Source organism: Triticum urartu, chromosome 5A (genome assembly GCF_056163025.1).
Source record: "Triticum urartu cultivar PI428250 chromosome 5A, HENAU_Tu73, whole genome shotgun sequence".
Taxonomy (NCBI): Eukaryota; Viridiplantae; Streptophyta; class Magnoliopsida; order Poales; family Poaceae; genus Triticum; species Triticum urartu.
In genome coordinates, this window is record NC_141877.1 from 496,375,776 (window position 1) to 496,383,308 (window position 7,533).

At 47.3% G+C, this 7,533-nt stretch overlaps 1 pseudogene; it reads right to left on the reverse strand.

Moving 5' to 3' along the window:
* Positions 1-642: 642 nt before the first annotated feature.
* Positions 643-2,268, reverse strand: LOC125556395 (berberine bridge enzyme-like Cyn d 4 pseudogene; annotated as a pseudogene).
* Positions 2,269-7,533: the final 5,265 nt, after the last annotated feature.

The following is a 7,533-nucleotide window of genomic DNA, read 5'->3' on the forward strand; positions in this document are numbered from 1 at the left end:
TATTAAGATCTGAAATGTGTCAATAGGTCTACGATCTAGAGACACAAACTCTCACATGCCCTTCACCGGCGACGGATTGAACATCGTAGAGGCAGGGAGAGACCGAAGGAACCTTATTCCAACATGTCATCACCGCCACCACCTAGTCATGTCGTTGGGGAAACAAAACCTAGGGAGAGAAAAAAAAGGATGGACGGGTCCTCCTTGCCGCCGACAAAGCCATCGGAAAAGGAAGAGAAGGGGGAGCGACGCGGCGGTGTCGGGAAGAAACTTGGCGACGACGGCCAGGGTTGAGACAAACTGTGCTACCAAGATCGAGATATTTTGCGGTGGGAGGGTGTGCGACTGGTGCGTTATCCATTGCGCACTACGCGGATAGGGAATTCCTAGCCGAGCTGGTGTGTCTATGACACCCATTGTGTGTTGGCTATTGTCATCAGCAACTCATTCTTTGTCTGCATGACTGCATCTCATTGATTTGAATTCCCCTAGGTTACATTCTGTCCATAGGATCAAAATCGTACTGAAAACAGAAATCATTAGTTAGGGTACATTTGCAGCTATGTTGGCGAATGTCAATAACCTTTTTAGCTCATCGGAATTATTAGGAGTTACAGTATGGTCAAACACGGTTTGCACAGCCTGACCTCGTGTTTTTAAATCATTTGGCCTAGCTTCCTACTTACACTAGTTCAAGGGAAGTGGCGGCACGCTCTGCTCGTTCCGGAAGTAGTCGCCGGCGTCCACCCTGCGCTTGACCTCTGCGAGTCTCCTAAAGTTTGCCGGACCAAAATACCTCTCGCCCCACACCTTGCCACTTTCGTAGCTCGTCACTCCGCCGACCACCGTGTTCACGCCAATGTCGAGGTCCCGGTAGTTAACGTACGCGGCCCTCGGGTTCTTGCTCACGAACTGCGCCATGAAGTCGTACAGGCTCCCGATCCAGTTTGGCGTAGGCGTAAGGTCTCCCCCGGGCCCTTTGCCGTTCCAGTGCTCCACGTACTGGATGTTGTAGAGCACGCTGCTCCGGTGCGGGAACGGGGTGTCGTTGGCGGCGATGTGGCCCATTCTACCACCGTGCGGCTCCAGGACGAGCTGCCCCGACGCCGCGTCCTTGGGCCAGAGGAAGATCTTCTCCCACGTCTCGTTGGTGAGGGCTTTCTGGACGTAGTCGGACTTGTTCTTAATGAAGGGACCTAGGGCCATGGACCGGTTGATGGTGGAGTCGCCGTAGTATATGTACGCCGTGTACTGCAGCCAGCTCATCTCCTTGCAGTCGGCGTGCGTCACGCCGAGCTCCGGGAATCGGCTGCGCAACGTCGGCACCACCGCGGCGCACTTGCCGAGGTACAGGGCTTCGAAGTTGGCCCTACGATTTTCTACGATAACACGTATGGTGAGGTCGTCCGGGAGCGCGGGCGCGAGCGTTTGCCATTTGGTCACCGCGTTGACGGCGCCCTGGTCCATGGTCTTGGCGAGTTTGAAGAAGGTCACCGTCGGTGGGACTGGCACGAGCCTCACCTTCCATGACAGCACGATGCCGAAATTGCCGCCGCCCCCGCCGCGGATGGCCCAGAAGAGGTCGTCCCCCATGGCCTTCTTGTCGGCCAGCAGATTCCCGTAGGCGTCGACCATGGTGGCGTCGAGAACGTTGTCGGCGGAGAGGCCGTACTTGCGCATCATTAGGCCCATGCCGCCGCCGCTGAAGAGGCCCCCCAAGCCCACGGTCGAGCACACGCCAGCCGGGAAGCCCAGCCTCGGATCCGCCGTGGCGACGTGGTAGTAGAGATCCCCGATCGACGCCCCGGAGTCGACCCACGCGGTGGCCTTGCGTGGGTCGACGCGGACGGCGTGGAGCTTGGCGAGGTCGATCACCGCGAACGCCTCGCTGTTGGGGTGGACCGACCGGTAGGAGAGGCCCTCGTAGTCGTGCCCGCCGCTGCGGACGCGGACGCGCACGCCGTGACGGCGCCCGCAGCGCACGGCGGCCTGGACGTGGGACGCGTTGGTGGGCGTCACGATGCAGAGCGGGGGGCTCGCCGTGGCCGGCGCCACGAACCTGGCGTTCCTGATGGACGACACCAGGAGCTGCCTGAACGACGGTGAGTTCGGCGTCTGCACGAGCTGGCTGGGGACGCTCGTCGAGATGCAGCGGAGGAAGTCGGTGTCGTTGGAGGACGACGCAAGGGAGGGGGCGGGCACGAAGAAACCCAGGAAACAAACCATGAGAACGAGCGCTATGCTTGCCATTTCGATGAATAATCTACCGCTCTTCGTACACTGACACGGTGCATTTGTTCTAATTCACCTCGTATATATAACCATGTGGTCATCCTTCTCTTCAAGGACCGGTTAATTACATGCATGGAAGTTAATTTCTTCCCAAATCAAGTCCGTTTCGAAAAAATAAAATCAAGTAGGAGAATATAACCATGCGGTCATATCCTTCTCTTGAAGGGCTGGTCAATTACATGCATGGAAGTTTCTTCCCAAATCAAGTAGGAGATGAATGTGATTGAATGGTTAGGAGGACAGTGGTATCTCAGTTCATTAGGGTCATAGATTTACATTGATGCTCGCGTTATTCTTGTATTTATTTCAGACTTCCGGCGATTTTCGTTTAGTGGGAGGAGATATTCCCGTTGATTGTGAGGAACTGTGGTGACTTCGTAAAATCTCAATATGTCATACCGACTCAGTCTTTCGGAGGTGCTCACAGAGATAGGGTGTGCGTGTGTGCGTTCATAAGATAGTGTATGCTCGTGTATGTGAACGATTTCAATTGTACTATGTTAAAAAAGACATTTATTATCTGTCATCTTTGTCTTTATCTTTACCTAATCTCTACTCCTAATGTCTCAGTTGGTAGCCTGGTACGCTGTTTCGTCTGATTTTATTTTGTCCCACCTCCCACCATCCCTGTATCACTGGTTTTTTATTCCTTCCATTAAAAACCCAAATTCGGAAAATCTTGTTTCATGCTTGCTTTCGCAGATGCTGATTCAATTCAATCACGTAAATAATAGACAATTAAGAATCAGAAAATCACACTGAGATCACCTTCCTAAAAGAAAGATATAAGATTTTTCTCGATAACTTTTCAAAAAATCAAATATTCCCCATAAAATTTTATATCTACTATTAATTGACAATCACAAGTTTTCTACTACATCAATTTTTTCTTATAGGCATACACATCCACGCGCCCCTGCAGAGGGATGCCATGCACGACACCATGGAGGACGCCGTGGCCGGGCCTGACGCCTGCGCGATGCTCGAAAAAGCCAGTGCGTGGATTCGAGAATGACCATGTTGGGAGGCGGGTCATCGGACCAACACGTACAGGCGTTCCTGGACGAGGTCATATTGTATTTCTTCTTAGTCATATAAAGAGTTAGACAAGCTACATTCTCAAATCAAGTGTGTCCATTCAAGTGTTAAGAAATTCATTAAGGAATGTTTTCTACAATACTCGATAGTCGTCGTCGTTCGTTGCATCCATTCATGTGAAAATATTTCGAAAATCAAACGGTAAATTAATTTAGAAATCAGACCATTGACAAAATTAATTAACTCACGCTGAATCAATTTGAAAATCAATTTAGTATCTCTACTCCTAATGTCTCAATTTGAAAATCAATTTAGTATCTCTACTCCTAATGTCTCAGTTGGTAGCCTGGTACGCTGGTTTATTTTCGTCTGGTTTTATTTCATCCCACCTCCCACCATCTCTGTATCACTGGTTTTTTATTCCTCCCATTAAAAACCCAAATTCGGGAGATCTTGTTTCATGCTTACTTTGACAGGTGCTGATTCAATTCAATCACGTAAATAATAGGCAATTAAGAATCAGAAAATCACACTGAGATCACCTTCCTAAAATAAAGACATAAGATTTTTCTCGATAATCTTCCAAAAAATCAAATATTCCTCATAAAATTTTATATGTGCTATTAATTGACAATCACAACTTTTCTAATACAACAACTTTTTCTTATCGGCGTACGCATCCACGCGCCCCTACAGAGGGATGCCATGCACGACACCATGGAGGACGCCATGGCCGGGCCTGACGCCCGCGCGATGCTCGAAAAAGCCAGTGTGTGGATTCGAGAATGACCATGTCGGGAGGCGGGTCATCGGACCAACACGTACAGGCGTTCCTGGACGCGGTCATATTGTATTTCTTCTCAGTCACCCAAAGAGTTAGATAATCTACATTCTCAAATCAAGTGTGTCCATTCAAATGTTAAAAAAATCATTAAGGAAATGTTCTCTACAATACTCAATAGTCGTCGTCGTTTGTCGCATCCATTCATGTGAAAATATTTTGAAAATAAAACGATAAATCAATTTGGAAATCAGACTTTTGATAAAATTAAATAACTCACTGAATCAATTTGAAAATCTATACTTCTAATGGAGCAGTTGGTAGTCTCCGCCGGTCAATTTTCGTCCCACCAGAGACGGTTAATTTTCGTCCTCGATCCCACCTCCCGCAACCCAGCGATTCCCCCTTTTGCCCTCGAGACCGACAAAAAAATCGGTATGCTACCACGATGCCCGTTGTGAAACACTACGGTTCATCGACAAAAAATCGTCCTAAAAAAATCTATGAAGGTTAACCTACGAAAAAAGCCAGCGCTCGCTCCCTCGTGCCCTCGATGCACTTGCCCACCACCGCTCTCCTCTGCCCCAACCCCAACCCCCCCGCCGCCTCAATCCCACCACCGCCGGCCTCCTCCTCCTCTAGCGCCGCCGCTCTAGCCCCTCACCTTCTCAGCCTGGATCCGTGCGACAAGGTGTGGGGCTATGGGAGAGAAGGCTCCATATCGCGCGACAAGGTGAGGGGGCGCCCAGATCCGCAGCGGCACCACCACGCCCTCGTCCACCTGGCCTCGAGGTCGGCCATGGAGGTCCGACCCGACCAATGGATGGATGGGGATGAAACCTGATACGTCTCCGTCGTATCTATAAATTTTGATTATTCCATGCCAATATTCTACAACTTTCATATACTTTTGGCAACTTTTTATACTATTTTTGGGACTAACATATTGATCCAGTGCCCAGTGCCAGTTCCTGTTTGTTGCATGTTTTTTGTTTCGCAGAATATCCATATCAAACGGAGTCCAAACGGAATAAAAACGAACGGAGATTTTTTTTGGAATATATGTGAATTTTGGGAAGTGAAATCAACGCGAGACGATGCTCGAGGGGCCCATGAGGTAGGGGGGCGCGCCCCAGGGGGGCAGGCGCGCCCCTGACCCTCGTGGACACCCTGTAAGGCGGTTGATGCCCTTCTTTCGCCGCAAGAAAGCTAATATCCGGATAGAGATCGTGTTCAAATTTCAGCCCAATCGGAGTTACGGATCTCCGGAAATATAAGAAACGGTGAAAGGGTAGAATCTGAGAACGCTGAAACAGAGAGAGACAGATCCAATCTCGGAGGGGCTCTCGTCCCTCCCACGCCATGGAGACCATGGACTAGAGGGGAAACCCTTCTCCCATCTAGGGAGAAGGTCAATGAAGAAGAAGGAGGAGGGGGGCTCTCTCCCCCTCGCTTCCGGTGGCGCTGGAACGCCGCCGGGGGCCATCATCATCACCGTGATCTACACCAACACCTCCGCCATCTTCACCAACATCTCCATCACCTTCCCCCCTCTATCTACAGCGGTCCACTCTCCCGCAGCCCGCTGTACCCTCTACTTGAACATGGTGCTTTATGCTTCATATTATTATCCAATGATGTGTTGCCATCCTATGATGTCTGAGTAGATTTTCGTTGTCCTATCGGTGGTTGATGAATTGCTATGATTGATTTAATTTTCTTGTGGTTATGTTGCTGTCCTTTGGTGCCCATCATATGAGAGCGCGCGTGGATCACACCATAGGGTTAGTTGTATGTTAATAGGACTATGTATTGGAGGGCAAGAGTGACAGAAGCTTCAACCTAGCATAGAAATTGATGCATACAGGATTGAAGGGGGACCAATATATCTTAATGATATGGTTGGGTTTTACCTTAATGAACGTTAGTAGTTGCGGATGCTTGCTAATAGTTCCAATCATGAGTGCATAAAATTCCAAGTCAGGGATGACATGCTAGAAGTGACCTCTCCCACATAATACTTGCTATCGGTCTAGTGAAGTAGTCAATTACTTAGGGACAATTTCGCAACTCCTACCACCACTTTTCCACACTCGCTATATTTACTTTATTGTTTCTTTACTTAAACAGCCCCTACTTTTTATTTATGTAATCTTTATTATCTTGAAAACTTATCCAACAACACCTACAAAGTACTTCTAGTTTCATACTTATTCTAGGTAAAGCGAACGTCAAGCGTGCGTAGAGTTGTATCGGTGGTCGATAGAACTTGAAGGAATATTTGTTCTACCTTTAGCTCCTTGTTGGGTTCTACACTCTTACTTATCGAAAACTATTGCGATCCCCTATACTTGTGGGTTATCAAGACCTTTTTCTGGCGCCGTTGCCGGGGAGCAATAGCGTGGGGTGAATATTCTCGTGTGTGCTTGTTTGCTTTATCACTAAGTAATTTTTATTTGCTGTTCTTAGTTGTTTTCTATCTTTAGTTATGGGTAGGAAACGCAAAATACCAAAAAAATTAGTTGTACCTACTGAACCAATGGTTGAAGAACCACTCAAAATCTATCACACTGCTGAAGCTTTTTACTTGGATCATTTCGATCCCTATGTCCTCATGCTGAAACCCCAACTAGCTTAGTTGAGGGCAAATCCTTAGATGAGCATGTTTGTTACGTGCGACACCGTATATCCGAAAAAGGTAAACGTTTACTGGATCAAATTCATCGTTTGCAATGCTATGCTTGGAATTTATGTGAAATATATGATTTTACTTGTTGTTCTAAAAACCCTAAGAAACACCTTCCCTACCAATGTGAGTTTAGTGATAATGGAATCGTATCTTCGTATGCTAAAGGTGTTTATAGTTACTATGATGTTCAACAAATTGACGAATTTGTTGCTTTTAAGGGTGCTTACGAAATTGCTTCTTTGATTGAAAAGTATGGTGCTACTCTTTACAAATCTGAAAATTTTGCCATACTTAAATATTGCTATGATAATTATGCTTCTAATGCCTATGTTGAACCATATATTGAGGACTACTCCGCTGTCCAAGAAGAGACTAATATTTTGCAGGAGTCTATGGAAGAAGAAATTGATGAAACTGTGAGCTCGTTGGATGAAAAAGATGATGAGGAGAGCGAAACAAAAGGAGGAAGAGCGGATTAGCTACCCGTGCCCACCTTCTAATGAGAGTAACTCTTCAACTCATACATTGTTTAATTCCCCTTCGTTCTTACCGAAGGATGATTGCTATGATGATTGTTATGATCCCGTTGATTCTCTTGAAATATCCCTTTTTGATGATGCTTGCTATGCTTGTGGACAAGATGCCAATATGAATTATGCTTATGGAGATGAACTTGCTATAGTTCCTTATGTTAAACATGAAATTGTTGCTATTGCACCCACGCATGATAGTC